This window comes from Hemicordylus capensis, chromosome 2 (genome assembly GCF_027244095.1).
Source record: "Hemicordylus capensis ecotype Gifberg chromosome 2, rHemCap1.1.pri, whole genome shotgun sequence".
NCBI lineage: Eukaryota > Metazoa > Chordata > Lepidosauria > Squamata > Cordylidae > Hemicordylus > Hemicordylus capensis.
In genome coordinates, this window is record NC_069658.1 from 339,941,140 (window position 1) to 339,965,543 (window position 24,404).

The window sequence follows — 24,404 nt, forward strand, 5'->3', positions numbered from 1 at the left end:
GACAATACATCATATTTAAATAGAGCAACCCGGGCAAAGTGTAGATGCAGCAATGCTGACATTCCTTCAGGTCAGGCTTTCCAACTCCTTCTTTGGTCATAAAACCCAGCAAGGGGCTTTAAAAACCAGAGAGGCTCGGCTCAGCTCTCTATTTATTTTAGCCAGTCTGATGTGGGAGTGGGGAGAAACCGAAATGAACATCTTCAAGCACCATAAAAAATCGCAGAGGCCCGGGAAACAAACAATAAGATACCCATATTACTTTGTTGTTTTGTGATTCTTTTAGACAATCTGACATTTTTGTAAGCTTTGGGATCAGCACTCCAGAATAGTATTTTGTACAAAGCTATATCTCCATATTATATACCAGGGACGTTTACATTACAGCAAGCCCAGAAAGAAGGAAGAAACTCTCCTGGTCAATGGCAGCCTGTGCATTGAGTAGGTCTTAACCTCAAACCACAGATGTTTCCCACAAAAAGAGCCTCATTATGTTTGCTAGTGATCCAAGCCAAAGATGCCTGAGGGATATTTTGCAGGACAAAAATATGAGTGTTTATCTTCTTTGCACTGGTCATTTCTGCCATAGGAAGATAAAGAAAGTGGCCTACATGTTATCTACTTCTTGCACAAAGGTAGAGGGCACAATCCATCAGCTGCATCCTCCGCCACCAACTCAGCAGCATGGGAGCAGCCACACCGCTTCTCCTTCATTGCTACCACAATGGAACCACTCACTCCACCACCACTGCCTCTGCCACCATGAGAGCACCCATTCCACCACCCTCACCTGCAATTTTAAGGGGGGAGAGGAGAAGCAGTGGAAGAAGAGATGGAGAGAGAAGAAGAGTGGTGGTCTGGAGCGTCTCGATACTACTCTCTTCCTCTTTCACTCCATCTTCCTTCACCCTTTAAAAAGTGAGCAAAGAGGCGGTGATGGAGTGGTGCACAGGGAGGGCAGGCACTTGCCCTTGCCACTCACTCAGACTGCCACCTCACTGCATCTCATGAGAAGGCTGGCCCTCTCCGGCTCAAGGCTAGTATAATCTAATAGGTTGTTATCATACTATTGGACAGGCTTTGGTTCAGATCCCTGCTCTGCTACGCAGCTCATTCATTCTTAGCCTCTGTTCCTCACCTGTAAAATGGTACCATGAATGAGCTGCTTCACAGGGGTGTTATGAGATCTTTTCTGTGGAGGACTTCGCACTCCTAGGGCCAAATTACACATAACATCAAGAATGTGTTTGGTTTTTATTCCGTAAATAGTAGCCACCCCACTATCTGGATCAGAACCATGGTGTGAAACCCTTGAGGCTATTCTCACAATGGAGGAAAACTGGGCTAAAGGAGCCCAGCCTGGTTTTCCCCCATCATGAGAACCACCAGGCTTGTGGGTGAGCCCAGTGGTTCTCTGGAGGCTAGCCTGCCAAAGAAGCCCTCCCCTTAACCCAGGTTAGCAGAGTGAGCGTTCCACTAACTCGGTTTTCTGGTTGTGTGCCATCATGGTGCTGCTCCGCAGTGCAGCAACACATGAGGAGACCCCTGCCGGTGTTATGAACGGTCTATAACCTATCAGACTCAGAAGTATGGTGAAATATAGGCCTGTGTCTGACTCCATTTTATATCAAGAAATGAAATGATACCTGAACTCTTGTACCCTGGTCAACTGCTCTGTAGAGCAGGAGGAATATAGCACTGTGTTGCTAAAATGGATATAGCAATAGCAATAGCAATAGCAATAGCACTTACATTTATATACCGCTCTATAGCCAGAGCTCTCTAAGCGGTTTACAATGATTTAGCATATTGCCCCCAACATTCTGGGTACTCATTTTACCGACCTCGGAAGGATGGAAGGCTAACCTTGAGCCCCTGGTCAGGATTGAACTTGTAACCTTCTGGTTACAGGGTGGCAGTTTTACCACTGCGCCACCAGGGGCTTCTTGATATGCAAGAAACAAAGGCTTTGGCCTGAGCTTTCATATGCTAAAAATGTGACTCACTATGACTGTGGAAAGGTTTGCCCGACCTGTTGAGTTTCTCCTTCCATTGTCAGTGATGGCCCTGCAATGCCCAAGTGATTAGCTCAATTGCTGTCTATAGAAATTCAATATAGCAATAGCACTTACATTTATATACCGCTTTATAGCCGGAGCTCTCTAAGTGGTTTACAATGATGTAGCATATTGCCCCCAACATTCTGGGTACTCATTTTACCGACCTCGGAAGGATGGAAGGCTGAGTCAACCTTGAGCCCCTGGTCAGGATCGAACTTGTAACCTTCTGGTTACAGGGCGGCAGTTTTACCACTGCACCACCAGGGGCTCTTGTAATATAGCCAAATGGATACTGAGAAAATACTTGTAGGCTTTAAGTATTTTCTCACTGATGATTCTGTCCTAGCCAAAATGTATTGAATGTCCCACACATGTAAATATTCTCTTGTTTTCAATTACAAGAAAAACACTGGATAAAGGTAAATAAGAAATAATGTAATTGCTGTCTCACATAGAATATCCTGAATCCCCTTACTAATTCTTGACTTCTTAACACCTTTTCGACTGGCAAGGATGCAAATATGCAGATTTCCTGTGGGCAATGCTCCCCACCCCTCCCTTCCTGAGTGCGCAGTTTACAGAAGATGAGATTCAGAGATCGCTCTGGACTGGCCGATATCCTGAATAATTAAGATTTTGTTCAGAAGGTAGCAGCACATTGTCACCTTTTGGACATCCAGGAAAAGAGGAGATCTTTGAATAGATTCTATTCAAGGATCAAAGAGAAAATCACTATAAGAATGAGGCTTTTGAGACAGAGAGTTTAGCAATCTTTGCCTACAGCAAAGCTGCTCACAAGATCCCAGAGTTTGCTGCTAAAGCCGCGGGGCAAAGCGGGAACTCTGTTCATGAACAGAAACTACAGCAATGCCTGAGTTCTGCTGCCCAAGCTGCCTGATCTGAAGCAACTGCACAGCTCCTGTCTCCGCCAGCGCCTCACTCCTTCAACTGAAGTGATTCTTCTCTCTCCAGCCTTGGATCCTGGGTAAATATGCTGCTCCTTTATAGGCCTTGGATTCCCCTCCATCTTTTCCCTGCTCCCTGCTCCTCCCCCCTCCCCTTCCTTTCCTATACTAACTCCAAACCATGCCAGCCCTCAGCCTCTCTCAAACCCACCTCCCTCTTTTCTGCCTGTATTTGAAATGTATTAGAATCTAGGAAGATTTAATTACACACACATAAGCTAGTTAGGCACACGGTGAATATTGGTACTGGTTAGGATGTTCTGTTTAATTACTGTTGCTAAAATTGATAGAGGGTTCTGCTTTTTGCCTTGCTAGATTAGGTCTTTTAAACTCAATAAAGCCCATTGAATCTTGAGGACTGGTTTGGTCTCCTTTCTTCTTTGAATCCAGATCATACACGGTCACCATATAAAAGAACTTGAAGCCAGACCCAATTTTGTATACTAGCTAATGAGCATATTTGGTATACCAATCGGGCCTGGTCTGTAACACCGGGAGCTTGAAACAAACCTCCTGGTCCTGGGGGTCTCTCCAGGATGCACTTGCGCATCCTGGAACACATCCATGCACTCATGCGGGGCATCCTGGAACTTCTTGGGACCGCACAGCCCCCAATCCCTGCAGGCTCCACCGGCTCCTTGATGGTGCCAGCAGTTGTGTGGGCAGCCAATCTGGCCGCCCAGGGCTTGGAGGCCGCTCAACTGTGGGGAGAGCAGGCCAAGCCCTCTCTCCCCACAGACCAGCCAGAAGCTCTTCTCACCAATCATGAGAAGAGCTTCTTTGCCTCACCATGGTCCTAATCCAAATCAAGCCCAATGCAGTTGCTATTTGCCCTAGGAGGGAAATCCCAATTATCGAAGGCACTTCTTCCACAGGGCAGAGAGCCACCAGGGCCCAAGTGAGACTATGGTAGAGGTCAGGCAAGGGCTTAAAGCCTCCCTCCTCCCAATGCAGAAGAGCTCTTTGATGGCTGCTATTTAGAGGGTAAAGAAATGTAAGTATGCCAGTTACAAGAATGTGCTAAATGTAAGGTTTTATTAGATCTGAAGTTCTAATTGCACATGCAGAGGAATTGCTTAGTGCAGCCTTCCCAGGACTGACTGCAGCACTGACTAGGAAGAGCCACGTTTGAATGCTCCCCCATGCAGGCTAGGTCAGAAGCCTTCCCCTTAGTGTGCAGTTCTTCTGCATGCTCCCACATGCTTACTCACATGTGGATACATTTAGACATGAGCCCCACCTGCAATCTGACACAGATGAAGCCTTGTGGCTTCGCCACCTAATTTCTTTGCATATGTAGATCAGCCCTTTTTAAAAGGGGAAAAAACTGTAGAAAATAAATAATAAGAATAGTAACCACCAGCCCTAAGGCAGAAGCCCTCACGATCCTTAGCACACCCTCTGCCAGAGCATGATAGAATTTCACCCTCTTTAATCCTTCATTGGCTCATGAGTATTGATGCATCCTGGGATATTAAGCCACATTTAAACCATACTACTGCTGTTTCTAATGAGGAAGACTCACAAGACTAACAATAGTGCTGGAACAAAATTGCATGCATATGAAAATCTAATTTCATCTGTTAAATGATGATGATGATGATTAATTTGATTTCTATACCGCCCTTCCAAAAATGGCTCAGCGCGGTTTACAAAGAGAAATAAAACACATAAGATGGCTCCCTGTCCCTAAAGGGCTCACATTCTAAAAAGAAACATAGGACACACACCAGCAACAGTCACTGGAAGTACTGTGCTGGGGGTGGATAGGGCCAGTTACTCTCCCCCTGCTAAAGAAAGAGAATCACCACAGTAAAAGGTGCCTCTTTGCCCAGTTAGCAGGGCAAAGAGGTAAATTCTGAAAATTTCAGAATTCCAGTTCAACTTACTGCATTTCAAATATTTTCAAACTTCATGTTGGAAAGACAACTTTGAGGGATACTTAAAAAACAGCAACAACAACTCTAAATTGTAAGTCACATTGGTAACAATATTTAGAATCACTTTGCCAAATAAACATTTTTTAAAACCCCTAAAGCCCCTAAATGCAATATTACCCATAAGAACATAAGAACAGCCTTGCTGAATCAGGACCAAGGCCCATCTAATCCAGCATCCTGTTTTCCAAAGTGGCCCACCAGATGCCTGGGAAGCCCACAGGCAAGAGATGAAGGCATGTACACCTCTCCTACTGTTGCAACTGGTGGTATTCAGAGGCATCCTGCTGCTGAGCCTGGAGGCAGCCAACAGCCATCAAGACAAGTAGCCAGTGATAGACTTGTCCTCTACGAATTTGTAACTGGGAGTGCTGAAAATCATTCAGATTAGCTGAGCATAGTTTAGAATCTTTGCAAACATATTCAAACTAAGAACATTTCCCCCCTTAAAATAATTCTCACTTGTCTAATGCTCAAGTGACTGATCTATTTGCCTGGCAGAATACAGTTTGCTCATCGCTTCCACCACAGTTTTTAGGAAACAAGAAGGAATGTGGCTCTTCACCCAGGCTTTTAAATGATATTAGTTTTTATTTCTGCTGCTTTGTGTTTTGTGTATTGTTTTATATAGGTTTTTTAAATTTTTAATAAAGATTATTTTTATATTTATATTAATAGCTGTACTTTCTGTATTTTAATTGTGTACTGTTTTAACTATATTGTAAACCGCTTGTAGAAGCTTATAATGAAAAGTGGTATATAAATCGAACGATAAAATGATAGCCCTGCTCAGTACTTGAAGGATGCCTTTTACCTCGCTAACCCCTACACAGTTAAAAAGAAAAAATCTGTTAAAACAACAAATTATTTAAGGCAGGGACAATAAGAGCAAGGGGAAATAAGCAATATAAAATTTAAACATGGATCTCTTGCATGTAAATAATAACAACAGGAGCACTTGTGGGTAGGGCTGAATCTAATTGGAACCATGGAATTTGGAGGAGGGAATGGTATAACTTTTCCCCCTGCACAATTTATTTTCATAGATAGATAGATAGATAGATAGACACATACATACATACACATTTGTTTGTTTGTTTGTTTGTTTGTTTGTTTGTTGTTAATTTTCTTTCATTAAAACAAGCTCAAGGCGGTTCACACAAAAGTTAAAACAAGACTACAAAAATTACACAATATTAAAATATTAGCTAGAATATAAAAATACAGGTCTGATTAAAAGATTAAAAAATAAGCACAACATAACCATTAAAAATTCCTGTCATCCCTTGAAGCTGATGCTTTGTTATTTGCCCCAGAGGGGGAAATGTACGTGTATAATACATATATGTTCTTTCCTGCAGAGCAAATAGGATCTTTGGGTGGACATTTTAATTGGGGAAGGAGTTGAACTTCTCTTTCCCAGCACTGTAGTCCCAGTCAGATTCACTCCTTCTTCCCCATAGACACTTTATTTTTTATTTTTTTTTAAAGCACACATACACACAAGGATCTGTGATCCTAATCACAGGTCTCGGGCATAACGTCTAATTTAGGCCTTAAGCAATATAAAACTACATTTTCTCATCACACCTGCTTTGGTATTTATTGGTGCATATGGGGAAATGGAATAATTAAGAAAGATGTGCCCATCACTCAGAAAATATCTTCCCTGCCCCACACTGAACATGTAAATCTAATGAACACAGCAGACAGCAAAGAGGAAGATAAAGGGTTTTCATAATTCACAGAGAAAGATTTCCTGCAGAGAGATTCATGGATGCTGAGGAGATATCATAGAAATGTTAAAGGAAACATCATTTATGAAGCAGCTGAGACAACATCCTTTGATATAAAGCACCAATAGGACAACCCAGCACCCCTTACCATAGTATGTTACATGAGATGTTAACAGATTTAGGGGTGTGCATTTTGGAATTTTCTTGTTTCGATTTGTATCCGAATCGAAACACCCCCGTTTTGTTTTGTACCCAAATTTTCTGAATCCAAATCAGCCCTGTTTTGTTTTGTAGCCAAATTTTCCGAATCCAAATCGATTTGGATTTTTAAAAAGGGTCCCAGGGCAAAAAGAGTGGGTGGTGATGGTAGTGTCTAATGGGTGGAAGCTACGAGCCAAATTTCAAAGGAATTAGGCAAAGGGCTGATTTTTTGTGAATTTTTTAAGTTTACACATCTTTAAGAATTTTCCCATAGGGAATAATGGAGATTCCAGCAAATGTATCGCTTCAAATCAAGGGGTAAGGGATGACCCAGAGCGGAGTGTGGTGGGTGGTAGTGCCCAATGGGGGCAAGGAAACTTCCAGAATTATTTCAAAAAAATTGGGCAAAGGGCTGATCTTTTGTGATTTGATGAAGTTTATGTGTATAAGATTTCTCCCATAGGGAATAATGGAGGTTTAGGTTTCAGCAGCCCCATAATTACACTTGGGGGGCACTGGGGTTGCCCAGAGCGAGGGGTTGTGTAGTGCACATAGGGTGCCAACCAACCCCATACCCACAAGCCCGTGGGGTACTGGGTTTTGTTGTTTCTGAGGTGTTCATTGCAGATTCTCTGGTAGCATATGAGATTTTCAGTGAAAAACAAGAATCCACTCTCATATGCTACCAGAAAATCTACACTCAGAACACCACAGAATCAACAGAACCCAGCACCCCATGGGTTAGCAATCCTTCCCCTGGCCAATGTGGGGTCAGTAAAGAGTGGGAAGAAGCAAAAGAGCCAATGGGGAACAAGGAGGGAATTGTCAGCAGGTCAGCCCATGATTTAGGTCACCAATCAGAAGGGTGGAAGGGTGGGAAATTCAAAGAGATGTCAAACACAAAATGGAGACTGACTCAGAGATCACCACAAAATGGAGGTCCAAAACAACAAAACGTTTTGTAGCCGAAACAGGGACATTTTGTTTTGTATACAAAACTTTTGGATCTGGAAAATGGGTGTTTTGTTTTGTCTACAAAACACCCGAAACAGGCTGTTTTGGGTACAAAACGTTTTGTATCCAAAACGTTTCGCACATCCCTAAACAGATTATCCTACAATCTTCCTTAGTCTTAGGCTATCCGCCGCTCTTCTCTCTGCCTAAATCCAAAATGGGAAATGAATTATTCCCAGGGTGGGGTGGAGAGTAATGACAAATTGCCAGGCCTTATTTTAGGACTCTTGGTGATCATTTTTGGTGATCCGTTTATGGATAATCTGCCAAAAAAAAAAACCTATTTCAATTCATACTGGAAAACACAATTGCACAAATGTCACAAGTCCTTGAGTCACTGTGAGTGTGATCTGGCTCATGATTAGCAACATCACTTCCATACTCATATCTTTTATTTTAGTAGGGTTTTTATATATACATAATGGCAAACCGCAGGTCCAATGGACCCGCAGTTTGACCCCATTCCGCCTGCTACACTCCCAGATGATGCCAATCTGTAGTCCAGGAACAGAAAGGGGGAGGAACTTGCTGCACGGGCTTCCTCCTTTGCATGAAGAAAAGCTGTGGCAGTCAATCGGAGAAGGAGAGAGGGAGGAGCTTCCTACCCTGGTATCTCCAAGATAGGGCTGAGAGAGATTCCTGCCTGCAATCTTGGAGAAGCCGCTGCCAGTCTGTGTAAACAATATTAAGCTAGATGGACCAATGGTCTGACTCAGTATATGGCAGTTTCCTATGTTCCTATGTACCTATGTTCCTATGTACCCTCAACTGCAGTTTTACACAGTGGCAGTCTTTGGATGACACGTGCTGCTTTCTGATCTGAGGTTTTGGCAGCGAAATTCAAGTGGAACTGAAGATTGCAATTCAGGTTTGGAGTCTATTATTATTATTATTTTTTAATTAATTTATATACTGCCTGACTCCATAAGCTCTAGGCGGTTCACAAAAGTAAATACAATAAAAGCAGAATAAAACAACCATTAAAACAACTATTTAAAACATTCACAAATTACTAAAAGCCAGGCTAAAAATATGCAACTTAAGGGCTCTTTGAAAGATGAGTAAAGATGCTGAATCATGAACAGCTATAGGGAGTGCATTCTAGAGCCCGGGTGTGATTACAGAGAAGGCCCGCTCCCAAGTCACCACCAGGTGAACTGGCGGAATCTGGAGATGGACCTCTCTCGGGGACCTTAATGTGTGGTGGGGATAATGCAGAAGAAGGCACACTCCCAGGAAACTCGGTCCTATGTTGTCTAAAACCTTAGGTAACTTTTTTGACAGAACTGCAGGTTCCCACCTTCAGACGACCACAAACCTGAACCTCTGGCATGGTTGTCTCTGGTATGGCGTGATGTCAGAAGGTGGTCAGTGCTCTTTCTTTCTCTGTGTGCTTTAAAAAGAAAATCGTAGCCTCAAGGTCCTTGATCTGGATTGAGATTGTGGCATAGGGGTGTGACTCTTCCCTCACTGAATCCTAATCCTATGGTTGTTGTTATTTACAAAGAATTTCCAAACCCATTAAATGTGGAGGATGCACTCAATAAACATGCATTGCCTATCCCAGAACTGACAGATGACCAAAACATTTGAGGTAAATTATTGCCATTTCCTCTTGCTTTACCTACAATGACCAGAAAGAATTGGCCTTCATTATTAAACTATTTGTCACACTAACTTAAAGCCAGTTTGCATTGCCCAACCAGTAACAGACTATGGAAAAATGAGTGAAAAGTGGCTTTTCTTCATCTTCTGCTTCCATTTCAAGAAGTGCATGGGCTAGTGATATGATATTTCTCCCGCGTGTTATCTTGGTCCCACACCTTCTCCTTATCCATATTAACTCCACACCTTTCTGGGTTCATATTACTCTTTGCTGCTGAAGTTAATCTTCACTCCCTTCATACCAACCTGCCCTCAATTTTTCACCTTGACAGTACAGAACTTATTGCTTCCCTGCTGAAGTTCGGGGAGGCGGGGGATAAGAATCTCAAGGTCTGATTCTGCATTCTCTCACACACACCCCGTGTTATAAAATGGGAGCAACCCCTTTGAAATGAGCAGAGGTGCCCCAGCCTCAATCTGCTACTGCCAGAGACCTTCAGCAGAGTTTGCCTTGAAGCATAATTGTGTTCAAATTCTAGAAAGCAATCTAGTAAGTGGAATTCTTCAGGGGAACCAGGACCAAAGGGTATTGCGTTATTCCACACAGGGCAGTCCAGGGGTCCCTCCAGCACCTATGCAACTGCCTATTAAACCATCCTGGTGCTGCTTTGCCAGTACAGTATAATGACAGACTGAAACCCTGCTACTCTTTTGCAAATGTCTCTTGGGCAATAGGAGCTGCAGGGTTGCCACCTGTCATGATTTAATAATAAATCTTACCATTTAAAGACTTTTGAGAAGCTCAAAACTTTCAGACAGCTACTATAACCAAGAGAATGTCAGTATTTTTAATACAAGTGTGTAGCTTACTGTTTTATAGCTGCTTCCCTCATAAACACAAAGTGATCCTATATAGATTTAACTAAGAGTTTATTCAAAAACAACTGCATTTTCTCCTTCTTCTTTCCCTCCTTTTTCCTTTCTGACTCCTCCCCACACACTCTCTACAGGATCCCCACTGGGTCAAACTTCTAAACAACAAAACGTAAAAGATATTGGACAGAATAATACAACACCTACATCGTTGCAAAGCTTACAAAGGGAGCTTCAGCATGCACTGTAGAAGTTTGAAGGTGCACACTGATCTCACAACATATCCAGGATGAGTGAATGCATATCGAGGGGAATGTTTTGTGCATTTAGTTAAAGGTCTCCATGTAGGGTTGCCAACATTGCGTTGGTTCATTTCAGGACAGGGACTCCAGGGGGGGCAAGGGGGACCGTGTGTGTGGCCACCTAGAGGCGGGGCTTATCTGTGTTGTTGTTGTTTTACATTTAAAGCCACTGCTTGCACAGAAGCCTAAAATTGGCCCATCTCCCTCATTTGGAGGAAGGTGGGGCCAAAGGAAGGCAGTCTTTTGCCAGCTGCCTCCTCTCCTCCACAGACTCTGTCCCTCCCTCCCTCGGTTGGCTGCTGCTCCTGAGCTACTCACTCACTCACTGAGGCTATTCACACGATTGCAGAAAATCGGGCTAGCGTCCGCTAGCCCGATTTTCTACAATCGTGAGAACCACCAGGCTCAGCTGCAAGCCCGGTGGTTCTTGAGCAGTAACCTGCTCCAGTAGCCCGCCCCTAAAACCAGGTTTTTTAAATCATGAGTAACTGTGGCATGGCTGCATGCCATGCTGTGGCTACTCATGAGGAGACCCCCGGAGGGGAGGCAAAAAGCTGCCTCCCGGCTCCGGGAGTCTCGCCAGCATGCCCCGCGTGCTTGTGCAGGGCATGCTGGAGCTTCCGGGGGCATGCCTGCCCTAGCCCAGCCCCTACCAAAGTAGCAGCCATTCATCATTAGGGAGGTGGGAGGGCTCTCACTGCCTTCCCACACCACCACTGCTCAGCTGCGGCTTTAAAAGTGTTGTGTTTTTTTTTAAATTAAAGTGGTTAAAAAGCGGGAGAACGTGCATCCCAAACAGGACAAGCACTTTCCCCCGAAAATGTGGGACATCACACATAATGTGAGACGGTTGGCAACACTAGCTCCATGGTATGTGCACATGTCTAACTATACACATGCAAGGCTTTCTCGTCATGGCAGCAGCCATTTTGTAACCCATTTCCTGGGACAATGCTGCATTCTAGGACTGAAGGCGTATTTGCTGTTTTTCAAACGCAGACCACAATTTGCAAAAATAAATAAATAAATAAATAAATAAATAGAACCCCACCCTCCTATGTGAGAGCCATTTCCCACAGTGTTGACCACCACACATTACTGCCCTTTTCTCAGTCCTGGGAGGGCCCTTTAAAAGAGACTGAGCCCTCCCTTAAGAGCGCTATAGGGGAAGCACTGGGAAAGGCTGTACTTCCCAGCACTCTGTGCATTCCTTGCAAGATAGCGCAGAGGTTCGAGAAGGCTCTTTTCCCCCAGCACAGGGCAAAGCACAGCCCCTGCACAGTGGGAATGGTCATCTCCACATGGTGCCAGGGGAATGTCCAGAATGTCTCAGCTTTGACCAAAGATTCACACAGACCATTGGTCAGGGAGCCTCGTTTAGGCTTGATGGGGGCTGACAATGGCCCCTGGGCCTTACAATGAAGACTGCTGGACTAGGGGGGTTGGAAACAGACCCCCATTCACACCCACCCATCCCATTCATTGCCCACCCGTCCTATTCATTGCCCAGTGAGAACCCAGGTGAATGGGATCCATTTATTACAAAAAATGCATGCCCTCTCCTAGCTGTATCTTTGAACTCATCACAAAGCAGAGGAGAGAAATCCTTAAGGTCTGCAGAGATTCATATTCTGAAGGCAGTGGCTGACATCCTAATGATGCTTCAAGGGGCTGCGAGGCCGTGACAAGAGTCCTCACGCAGCTCACCCCCTTGTCCCCTGTGCACACGCCGATGTGCAAGAATCATGAGGCTTCCAAGAACTCCCTGCATCCTTCAGTACCTTCAGTGTACTGTGGGCCAGATCCCGGGATTTACCTCTTTTAAGCAGGCCAATAAGATGTTCTTTTTAAGGAAGCTTTTGAAAAATGATTTGCTTGTTTTGTTGTCATCGTTTTAGTGTCTGCATTTGGTTTTACCCTATTGTCCATGCTCAGAGTTAGCAGGCTGGGGAGACCCAGTGTTAGGTAGAGGTGTTGGGTCAGGACTCAAGGCCAGGGTAGAGGCTGGGAGGCCAAGCTCGTAAGATAGGCCAGGTTAGGAATAGGGAGCAAAGCTATCACTGGCGGTCAAAACAGAGGCTGGGACAAAACAGAGGATACGAACTTGGGAGCTGCTTCTAGGAGAAACCCACAAAGTGAAGCTATTGTACCAGCAAAGATCAAGTTGTAAATGCGGGGTTTAAATAGGGAACCAGAGCTTCATATCTTTTTGAAGCTGGCATGGTTCCAGATCTGTGGCAGGTACTTCCCTTTCTCCCTAGCAGGCCTCTCTTTTTCCCACACTGGCCCACTGCGAGAGAGGCCCTCAGACTGGCCCATCACTGACACTGCTGGAGCTCAGCCCTGACTTGATGTTGTCTCTACTTTCAGGGTCCCAGGGGCAACATTTGAGGTTTTGAGGGAGAATCAGAGATCCAGTTGTGGGATGCAGTGTCCCTGTCCCCCATGTTTCCAAGTACTTTTGGAGGGGCTTCAGTGAAAAGCGCAAGCTAAAGCTGTTCCTGGGGGACCTTCCTGGGGGACCATGGTTCTTGGGGGACCTTCCTGAGTGTGGGATGGGGTGCTCCTCCTCCTAGGAAGCCTTATTAGTGTATGAGTCTAGGGGCATTTGAACATCTGTTTCCCTGCAGTTTCACAGGAGAGTTTATGTTGTTAATGTTTAATTGTACCCTGCTTTGATGAAGAATATTTATCTATTGCCTAGATGATGATGATGATGATGATGATGATGATGATTTGTTTGTAGTCAGTCTGTTGTAAGAAGATCGTACAGCCTGTCTACAAACAAAGGCATGACAAGGTAGCAGGGATGGTACACTAGAACATCTGCAAAAAATACAAGCTACCTGTAGCCAAAAATTGGTGGGACCATAACATTGAAAAAGTTGTAGAAAATGAAGATGCAAAAATATTATGGGACTTCCGACTTCAAACAGACAAACATCTGCCACACAATACACCAGCTATAACTGTAGTCAAGAAGAAAGAAAAACAATTTAAAATAATCGACATAGCAATACCAGGGGATAGCAGAATAGAAGAAAAAGAAATAGAAAAAATCACAAAATACAAAGATCTACAAATTGAAATTGAAAGGCTGTGGCAGAAAAAGACCAAAGTAATCCCAGTGGTAATTGGCACCCTAGGTGCAATTCCAAAACAACTTGAAGAACACCTCAACACCATAGGGGCCACAGAAATCACCACCAGCCAATTACAAAAAGCAGCTTTACTGGGAACAGCCTATATCCTGCGACAATAACTATAATAACAGCAACAACATTGGTAATAAAATTCAGCCATCCCAGGTCCTTGGGAAGGACTCGATGTCTGGATAAAACAAACCAGTCAATAACACCTGTCTGACTGTGTAAATAAATAATAATAGTAATAATAGTAATTAGTAATAATGTTTGCAGTTCAGATCCAAGTTTACTTTGTAATCAGTCTGTGGTCTGCTTCTCCTCTGCAAATAGGGAGTTTAAGCAGGAGATCTGTAGAAAGCAGCAGGGTGGGAGAGTAAATAAGCCTTTCTCCACCATCTCTTTTCCTAATCCCCTTGCTCTCCTTTTCTCCCAGGTAGATTCCAGACCCATATTTGTAACGGAAACACAGTTCTGAAATCCAAGCAGCAGGCAAAACATCTTAGGGAAAGCCTGGTAGGGAAAACCATAGCTTGCACATTTCCACCAACTCAGTACACCTTGCATACATTTCATTTAAAAGTCCATTCTCCCTGCTCTCTTTCCTTTGCATGTGTGATGGAACATACATATACAAGCTTTAGAGTGAGTGTGTGAGAGTGTGTGTTGCCATAGTAACTAGGCACAGAATGTTCTGGGGGAGGGATTTAAATAATGACAGTTGGTTAGGAGAAGACATTTGGAGTTGGAGGTAGTTGGAGCTGGAGGTACTTGGAGCTGACTGTTGGGAGTGAGAGTTTGGACAAAGTGTAGCAGAGAGATTGGTCTATATAATCTGGACAAGAGAGATTGTTTAGGGGTTTGTGTGAGACTTGAGTGGTGAATGTGTGGAAACTTTGAACCAGCAGTACACTGGGGCAGTGCTCTAAAAGTGGTGGAGTGTAAAGTGGTGTCAAGTGAAGAAGGAAACAGGGAACAGCTTGGGGTGGGGCACTGACTGTTTGTTGCCTCTGCTCCACTTCTCTTCCAGGTGTGTACCATCTCCTGGGCTGTTGCTGAGCTGGGGCTTCTGCCAATATAAAGGGCAGGCTGGCCCAAGGGCTCTGGTCCTTGTGGCTCTCAGCCGTGGGGCGAGCTGCCTGGGGTCTGAAGACCTTTTTCGTCTGCCTTGAAGATCTGTCTTCCTTCAATTAAGATATCAGCAGAGATTGTATAAGCCTGGTCCTGGTTTTTAAATTAAGCCAAGAAGCTGTGGTGGGTTAGTCTGGGGAGATGTGCCTGGGAGAGCGAAAAAGTGGGTCTGGAGTGGGGGCGGCAATATCACGGGTAGCGGGCAGAGGGAGGTATGGCGGTGGGAGTTGGGCGGGCCGTTACTGGGGAAATCAGTCGAGGCAATTGAGGCCTGTTCCTTTTTCCGGCCCCTCTCCCAACCCTCTGACCCTAGGGAGCTCTGGGAACACTCCTTCAAGGATTAGGGTGCTGCTGCTGAATGCCAGGTCAGTTAACGCAAAAACATCTCTCATCCACGATCTGATTGTGGATGAGCGTGCTGACCTGTTATGCGTGACAGAGACCTGGTTGGATGCGCTGGGCGGGGTTGGTCTCTCTCAGCTTTGTCCTCCAGGTTTCCAGATCGTACAGCAGCCCCGCCTCAAGGGCCGGGGAGGAGGCGTTGCGGTCATCTTTCGAGAGACCCTCCCCATTTCCAGGTGCCCGGTCAGGCAATCTCAGAATTTCGAGTGTTTGTCCTTGAGGGTGGGCCTCCAAGATAGGCTGGGGATTCTGCTGGTGTACCGACCACCCCGCTGCACTTCAGTCTCCCTACCTGAGCTGGCAGGGGTGGTCTCGGAGGTGGCTTTGGGTTCCCCCAGGCTTATTGTTTTGGGGGATTTCAATGTCCACGCCGAGGCCCCCCTAGTGGGTGCAGCTCAGGATTTCATGGCCTCCATGGCAACCATGGGCCTGTCTCAATTGGTATCGGGCCCTACCCACGTGGCGGGACACACTCTGGATCTGGTTTTTGCCGACCGGGAAATAAATGATCTGGAGGTGGGGGAATTTGAGATCACTCCCTTGTCATGGACAGATCATCACCTGGTGGGATTTAGTTTGACTGCTCCGTCTGCCCTCTGCAGGGGTGGTGGGCCGATTAAGATGGTCCGCCCCCGGAGGCTTATGGATCCGCTTGGATTTCAGACGGCCCTCGGGGAGTTTCCAGTGTCCAGAGCTGGTGACCCTGTCGAGGCCTTGGTTGATCTCTGGAATGGAGAGGTGGCCCGGGCTGTTGACACGGTTGCCCCCAAGCGCCCTCTCCAGCTTGGTGGAGCCCATTCTGCTCCTTGGTTTTCCTCGGAGCTTAGGGCGATGAAGCAACTTGGGCAACGGCTGGAGCGACGCTGGAGGAAGAGTCATCACGAATCCGATCGAACACGGGCTAGAGCCCATTTTAGGCACTACGCCGTGGCGGTGGGGGCGGCGAAGAAACGTTTTTTCTCCGCCTCCATTGCGTCTGCTCAGTGCAGGCAAACAGAGCTGTTTCGTGTGGTGAAAACATTGCTCCACACATCCCCCCGGACAATGGGGGAGGAGTCATCTACGGCTCTTTGTGATCAGTTTGCCTGTCGCTTTGCAGATAAAGTCGCTTGCATCCGTGCTGACCAGGACTCCAGAGTTTTGGCAGTTCCAGCAGACGTGCCTCTGGTACCATCTGGTCCCGTTGTTTTGGATTCTTTTTAGTTGGTGCGGCCTGAGGATGTGGACAAGATCCTGGGCAGTGTGCGGGCGACTTCGTGTGCTCTTGACCCTTGCCCTTCATGGCTAATAAAAGCTGCAGGGAGGGGACAGGCAGATGGCTGGAGGTGATCGTTAATGCCTCATTAAGGGAGGGTAGGATGCCATCGTGCCTTAAGGAGGCGGTGGTAAGACCTCTATTAAAAAAGCCCTCCCTTGATCCTTCCAACCTGGACAATTATAGACCTGTGTCTAACCTTCCCTTCTTGGGGAAGGTGATGGAGCGTGTGGTGGCGTCCCAGCTGCAGAGGGTCTTGGATGATACAGATTATCTGGACCCTTTTCAATCTGGCTTCCGCCCTGGGTATGGGACTGAGACTGCCTTGGTCGCTCTAGTGGATGACCTATGCCGGGAAATAGACAGGGGGATTGTGTCCCTTTTGGTTCTGCTGGACCTCTCGGCGGCGTTCGATACCATCGACCATGGTATCCTTCTGGGCCACCTCTCGAGTATGGGAATCGGAGGCACTGCGTTGCAGTGGTTCCGGTCCTTTCTTGGAGGGAGCGTCCACAAGGTGGTGCTGGGGGACTACTGCTCGGCCCCGTGGCCGTTGGCCTGTGGGGTCCCGCAGTGTTCGGTCTTGTCCCCCATGCTGTTTAACATCTACATGAAGCCACTGGGAGAGGTCATCCGGGGATTTGGACTGAGCTGTCAGCAATATGCGGATGACACTCAGCTCTATCTCTCCTTGTCATCTGATCCTAGGGAGGCGGTGGATGTCCTGAATCGGGGGCTGGAGGCCGTGATGGGTTGGATGTGGGCTAACAAACTGAAATTGAATCCAGATAAGACGGAGGTACTGTTGGTCAGTAGGAAAGCCAATCGGGATGAGGAGATTTTACCAGTTCTGGATGGGGTTGCACTCCCCTTGAAGGAGCAAGTACGCAGCTTGGGGGTACTACTGGACCCAGCTCTGCTTTTGGAGGCTCAGGTGGAGGCGGTGGCCAGGGGTGCCTTTGCACAGCTTCGGCTGGTGCGCCAGCTGCGTCCCTTTCTCGAGAAGGCAGATCTGGCCACGGTTACCCACGCCTTAGTCACGTCACGGCTGGATTACTGTACCGCGCTCTACGTGGGGCTGCCCTTGAAGAATATCCGGAAACTACAGCTAGTGCAAAATGCGGCAGCGAGGGTTCTATCCGGAGCTGCCCATTGGGAACATATTACCCCCATTTTGAAAGAGCTGCACTGGCTGCCAGTTTGTTTCCGGGTCCAATTCAAGGTGCTGGTTTTGACCTTTAAAGCCCTAAAAGGTTTGGGCCTGGGGTATTTGAGGGACCGCCTGCTCCCAAGGGTTGCTGCCCGCTTGACTAGGACATCTGGGGGGGCCCTGCTCCGGGTGCTGACAATGAGGGACGCCCGGCTGTCGTGCACTCGGGACAGGGCCTTCTCTGTTGCTGCCCCTAGACTCTGGAATGCTCTCCCGGTGGCCATTCGTTCCTCAGACTCCACCACAGCTTTTAGAAAGCTTTTAAAGACTTGGCTTTTTACCCAGGTTTTTACATAATTGTCTTTTACTGCTGTTCTTGTGTGTTTTTATCTGTTGTCTTGTTTTTATGCCTGTTTTTAGCTTGATGTTTTTACTGCTTTTTACTGTATGTTTTTAATTTTTGTAAACCGCCTTGGGGTTTTCTTTTAATGAAAGGCGGTATAAAAATGTAAAAATAAATAAATAAAATAAATAAGTGGGAAAGAAACCTTGAATGTGAAAGGTGTCCAGAAGCAAAACCTCCTGGGCGCTTTCCAGATTAGACCCTTGTTGGGAATTCGCTCTGGTAAGAAAATCCCTTTTTCATTATAGCAGAGTGCACAGAGGCACAACACAGCGGAATTTGGTTAGGCATGCGTGTATGCTGAGAGTAAAGTAACTTGGAGCCAGTTCATAGTTTCAAATCAATATATATGGCATTTATTAAAGAACTCCATTCTAGATAGAAAAGTGAGGAGTTAGGATCTCTAATCGAGCTAGCTAGCTGGATGCAGATGAATTCTGCATCTCTGCACACATGGTACAGGGGAGAGGAGCTTGCATGTTGCAAGGTAGAAGGAACGGGAAGAGAAGGGGAAGAGAGAAAGTGACCCTGAGATTAGCAATCTACATTCCAAAGGGATAGTGTCAGAGCAGTAGAGAAGGGATGACCAATGTCTTGACCCTCTAGCCCTCTGACTCACTAGTCTGTCCTCCTATGTCACTGAGACAAGAGACAGCGCAAAGTCCTTCACTTCCAACAACCCTGCAATGAGGTCATGTTGTATCTCAGAAGTGTGCTTCCACACTTCCTACATTGTGACACTGCAGTCCCTGTTCACATTTCCAGTGCCTTGTTTCAAATTTAATCACTGCAATATAGAGCTAGGACATCGTATATCCGGCGTAAAAAGGTTGCTGTTCACATTTCCAATGCCTTGTTTCAAATTTAATCACTGCAATATAGATCTAGGACATCGTATATCCGGCGTAAAAAGGTTGCTGTTTTTTCAGGTTGTTAGTTTCTGCAAGACTGTGCCCCCTGCTGTTTATATTTCAAATGCGACTTGCCTGAACAGCTGGACAGAGCTGTTGCGCAGCTAGTCTGGAAAGCACCCTGGTGACAGATAGGAAGGTCTGAGTTGATTCACTAAGTCTGCAAACCAAGTTTTATTTACCTCTGTCCCAATGATATCACCTTCCTAAATGTTACATTTTATCAAGAAGGAAAAACTACCCAGAGAGTTAAGCTGCTGACGTACTTAGCAACTTTGTAGAGAGGTTTATGTGCCCTGCCTTGCAGAGATCTTTATTCCAATCAGTTGTAAACAATAAACTTATTCTTGTTTTTGTTCTATACCTCTTGTTTCATTTGTACACTGAACATATATGCGTATCCTGTGCTCGTGAGGCTACATAGCCAAAGTGTTGAGTACTGAGAACAGGGTAATAAATAATCATATGGTGGCAGCAAAAGAAAGTATAAGTTGAATGAATTCCCAGAACCTGGAGACTAAGTTGTTCTAAAACAATATAAAACAAATCACTCCCTGGACTTGAGAGGGGCAACAGGGTGGGTTCCTGACAGCATGATGACACCAGCCACTGCATGATAATACCAATGACATCATGATAACGCCAATACTTGAGGTTAAACAAGACTATTTACAGATTTTGCACCTTCAGTTTTTTGCATGGAACAAGGGCATAGCATGAAGAGCTACCAATGAAGTAAATGAAGTAAATTTTCTAGTTGATACCAAAGCCTTCTTAACCAACCACAGAGCTAGAAGAAATTATAGTAAAGGTATATAACATCATTTCAAAATAAGAGACACATTCCCAGAACATAAGAATGCCAATGATTTTAAACCAAGATGGTACTTTTGATATGAGTGATCCGACACAGCAAACTGCTGGAATGAGGACACAATTTTGTTTGCCCGTTGCTTTTTAAAATTTATACCCCACTTTTATTATTATTTATTTATTTATTTATTTAAAATATTTCTATACCACCCAAAACTTGTGTCTTTTTTCAATCACCATTTCCATTTTTATAACAAATACAATTACAACAATAAAAACACAACAACAGAACTATTAATAAGAGATGAGAGGGCAAATCAAAACAATCTAGAAAACTGCCACAGAAATAGAACCATATCAGCTTCAGAAAGATGCAGGACTCTGCTTCCCTATTTAATGCCTACTCCAGCAGTGAGTTTACCTGCCAGGAGAAGCTCCACCCCTGTGACCACCAGTAAGAACATCCCTTTCAGATCAAGTAAAAGGTCCATCTAGTCCAGCATCAGTGACCAAACAAATATTTCCAGGAAGTCCCAAAGACGGACATGAATTCAACAACCTTCCCATACTGTTTGTCCTCAGCAAATGGTAATTCAGAATGACCCTCTGAATCTGAAGGTTCTCATATGGCAATCACAAATAATATCCTTTGATAGACCTGCCTTCCACGAATGTATCAAATTAAGGGCATCTAAAGATCAAAGTAGATGTGAGTTTAAACACATCATTGATCTTCTGGGGTGGGGTGTTACTCTTTAAAAAGATAGCTGTAGGCCTTGGTGTAGTACAGCCCTGTATTATGGCGGAGAGGGGCTTAACCTTTTTTCCTGCCCCATGATCCTGATCCAGATTGGGACCCTTTAGGCACTTCCCCCACCCCCACACACACCCAGGTAGGAAGCTCCTATTTGTACTCATAGCAGTTTCCTGTCTGAGACAAGTAGGAGCTGCAGTGAGAAAAGTTGAACCCCTCTTCACCACATCACAACCCCAGACTGGATTGCCCCTCCCAAGAGGCTTTTTTTCTTAAGTAAAGACTGTAACACATTTCAAAAAATGCTTGAGAAACCCTGGGGTATGGATCTCTACATTAAAGAAAGGACTTCCTGGTTTCACCTTCACCCGTGTGGCTGATGGATTTGCAGGCCTTGCTCCTGAGAGGCAACCTAGCAAGCGGGTTATTCTCTCATAAGAGAGCTATTATAAACGCCTCCACCTTCTCTAATCTTCTGTTTTCTTAGACTGGTTGCCCTGGTGACATATAAGGACTGTATTTCTGCAAACTAGAAGTTGGAAAGAAATTGCCAGAGACTGACATCTTTGAAATTGGTGACCTGAAAAAAGTCTAGTATCATCTGATCTGATCTTATCAAGAGAGAAGACAGATTCTAGTACTGTGATTTAAGTATTGCAACTAGAAGTGAATGTTCTGCTGATTCTGAATGTTTGTAGGAGAAAGTGTAAACTAAGGAAGGCCTAACATAATTGTTTTCATAAACCTGAATAGGAATCACTTGTATAAATATGCATCTGCCAACTTTTTAAACAAACAAATACATAATCCCTAACTTTACCCTAATGGGGGGGGGGAGAGAGAGCAGAGCACTTCTGGAGGCAGGGAAGATCAGTGGAAATCATCCCTTCCTCCCCACGCTTGTGCACTCTGCTGCTCAGGAAGCCTCTGGCTGTCAGTAACAGATTCCTGCTGCATCCTCACTCCACCGATATGGATGTCATCCAATAAGATTGAAGACCACAGAGTTAAAGCACTGAGTTCAATCTTAGTGGCTGAGATGCAGAGCAGTCCCCCCCCCCGCCCTGTCGCAAGTTAAGCATCATTTTTTTTAACACATAGGTTCTTGAGGGCACAAAGCACACCACCCAGAACAGACTAAAGGTGATTTGGGGACTCCCAGGGGATGTGAAGGCCCTGGACTTCAGCCCCAAAGTCCAGGGGCCAGAGCAGCAGGGTGCACAAGTGTGGGGAAGGAAGGCCTATTTTCACTTCTCTTCCCTGCCTCCAAAAGTACTCTGTGCCTTCCAGAAAGATCCAGGAGGTAGATTCTTCGAGGGTGGAAGATGCGACTCCTGAATCTGTTCATGCTTAGTTTGGCAACTACCCATCATCCCACCTCCTTGTAGTGTGGAATTCAAGAGTCACGTAGGGACCAAATACAATGTTTTGCCCCTGAGTGTGATTTGGCTGGGAGGCGAGGGGTTTTTCAACTACTCTACACTGAAATGAAGTCCTTCTAGTTGGGGAACAATATTGGTTTGCTAGGCGATGCACATTATTTAAATAAGTCACAACTAAAGGATTAAGTTCAGGAAAAGGGGAGGATAAGAAACAAGGGATATCTGCTGAGCACACTCAAGTATCAATGCGAAGTGAAGGGATCTTCCTTAGAGCAGCCTCTCAGGAGGTTGCTTGGCTTGGGGGGCATAGGGAACAGCAGCTCCTTGGAGCCTGCCTGCCTGCCTGCCTGCGTCCCTCACCCACCCAGAACTAGCCACATTTCTCTCAGGACATCTTTGGATGTAGGGCTATAAGGAATGACTGTGGAAATTTCTCCATGCTCTGAGCCAAGATAGGGTTACCCAGACATGGGAATAAGGAGAGTGCAGTAGTTTCTCCATCATCTCAAGACACCCTAATGCCCCTCACTGTGGAGAGGCGAGAGTTAAATAGTAAGACTATTCTTGTTATAGATGTATACCTTTTAACCGCTTTATTTAAAAGATTAAATAAAACTGTGGCTCTTATTCAGTCAAAGGATCCTATATATTTCCTCCTTTTGCCTGGGTCTGCTTCTATTCAGTAACAATCACACAAGGCGGTTACTGAATCTGTTCTCTGACCATTTTTCCCCTCATTTCTGGGAGGACTCTTATCATTTTTAAGTGGAGAGAGTTTAGGGGTAAGCTTTGACAGCTAAAACAAAGGCCCTTTAGGTGAACAGCTTTTACGTCAGGTCTCTGCTGCTCAGGTATTTCTGCAGAATGCCCACGTAAGCAGCATTTTTGCTCCTTTCACTCCAGAAGATAAATTATGCTAGTTTGTTCTGTGAGTGAACTGGGGCATGTGAGAGATTTCACCATCTGAAAATGTTCGTCGTAGGGGGAGGTCACTTCAGCTTTGCTTACTCAGTCCCCTGAATTCACCGTAATAGCTTGCTGTTTTCTGTCAAGCTGTCAAACTTTCTCTGCAAAGAGTTTCACTTTCTGTGGCAGTTAGAAATGCAGGATGCATTTAGCCACTCAGCAGTCTGCTCCAGGGAACCAAGTCACATTTCAGTAGGAGGGGTCAATCTTCAGGTTTTAGGACAGGGGAGAACATGCAGCCATTGGCAACAAGGGTCAGTATATAAACAAAAATACAGGCACTCTTGAAGCCTGACTGCATCTTATATGGTCTGGCCTGGCTTATGCACATAACAGAATGACATAGTAGGAGGGTAGAATCCTCTGGTGGTAAAATCCCTTGCTAACTGGGCAAACAGGCACCTTTCAAAATGGTGTCATTAGCAGTGAGAGAACTGTCCCTACTGAACCCCAGCATCTCTCCAGAGGTTGTTTGCTGGTGTCTCATATGTGCTTTGAGGAGCTCAGAGCAATGTGCATGGTTATATTTATCCTCACAACAACCCTGTGTAGTAGGCTAGGCTGATAGGTAAGTGGCTGGCCCAAAGTCATCCAGTACGTTTCATGGCTGAATGGGGATCTGAACCCCGGTCTCCCTAGTCCTAGCCCAACGCTCTTACCATGCTGGCTCTTTTTAGATTATGAGCCCTTTGGAGACAAAGAACTATCTTTTCCCCCCAATGTGAACTATTATTATTATTATTATTATTATTATTATTATTATTATTATTATTATTAATAATAATAATAATAATGAAAGACCCAGAAAAAGGTGCGGTTCCAAGTAATTATAGACCGATAACCTGCCTGCCAACCATGTTCAAATTATTAACTGGAATAATAGCAGATGAAGTAATGCAACACTTATTAACTAATAAGCAGCTTCCAGTTGAACAGAAAGGAAATTGCCTGAACACCAGAGGCACAAAAGACCAGCTGCTGATTGACAAAATGATTTTTGAAAACTGCAAGAGAAGAAAAACAAATCTGTGTTGCATGGATTGACTACAAGAAAGCCTTCGACTCATTGCCTCACACATGGATACTAAAATGTTTAGAAACAACTGGTGTCAGCAAAAACATTCAGATATTTATTTTAAAAAGCAATGAGCATGTGGAGTACACAGTTAACAATCAATGGCGAGACACTTGGACAGGTTAGCATTAGAAGAGGTATTTTCCAAGGGGACTCACTATCCCCTCTGTTGTTTGTAATCTCCATGACCCCACTTTCACAAATGCTAAACAAAACAGCCCTCGGATACCAAACATCTAAAACATCAAGTAAAATCCACCATCTGCTGTACATAGACGATCTGAAGTTGTATGGAAAGTCCCAGTCAGAAATCGAATCACTGCTAA

At 45.1% G+C, this 24,404-nt stretch overlaps 1 long non-coding RNA gene across 6 annotated transcripts in view; it reads right to left on the reverse strand.

Moving 5' to 3' along the window:
• LOC128347779 (uncharacterized) overlaps positions 1 to 24,404 on the reverse strand; it is a 103,836-nt gene that overhangs the window by 52,865 nt on the left and 26,567 nt on the right. The window lies entirely within an intron of this gene.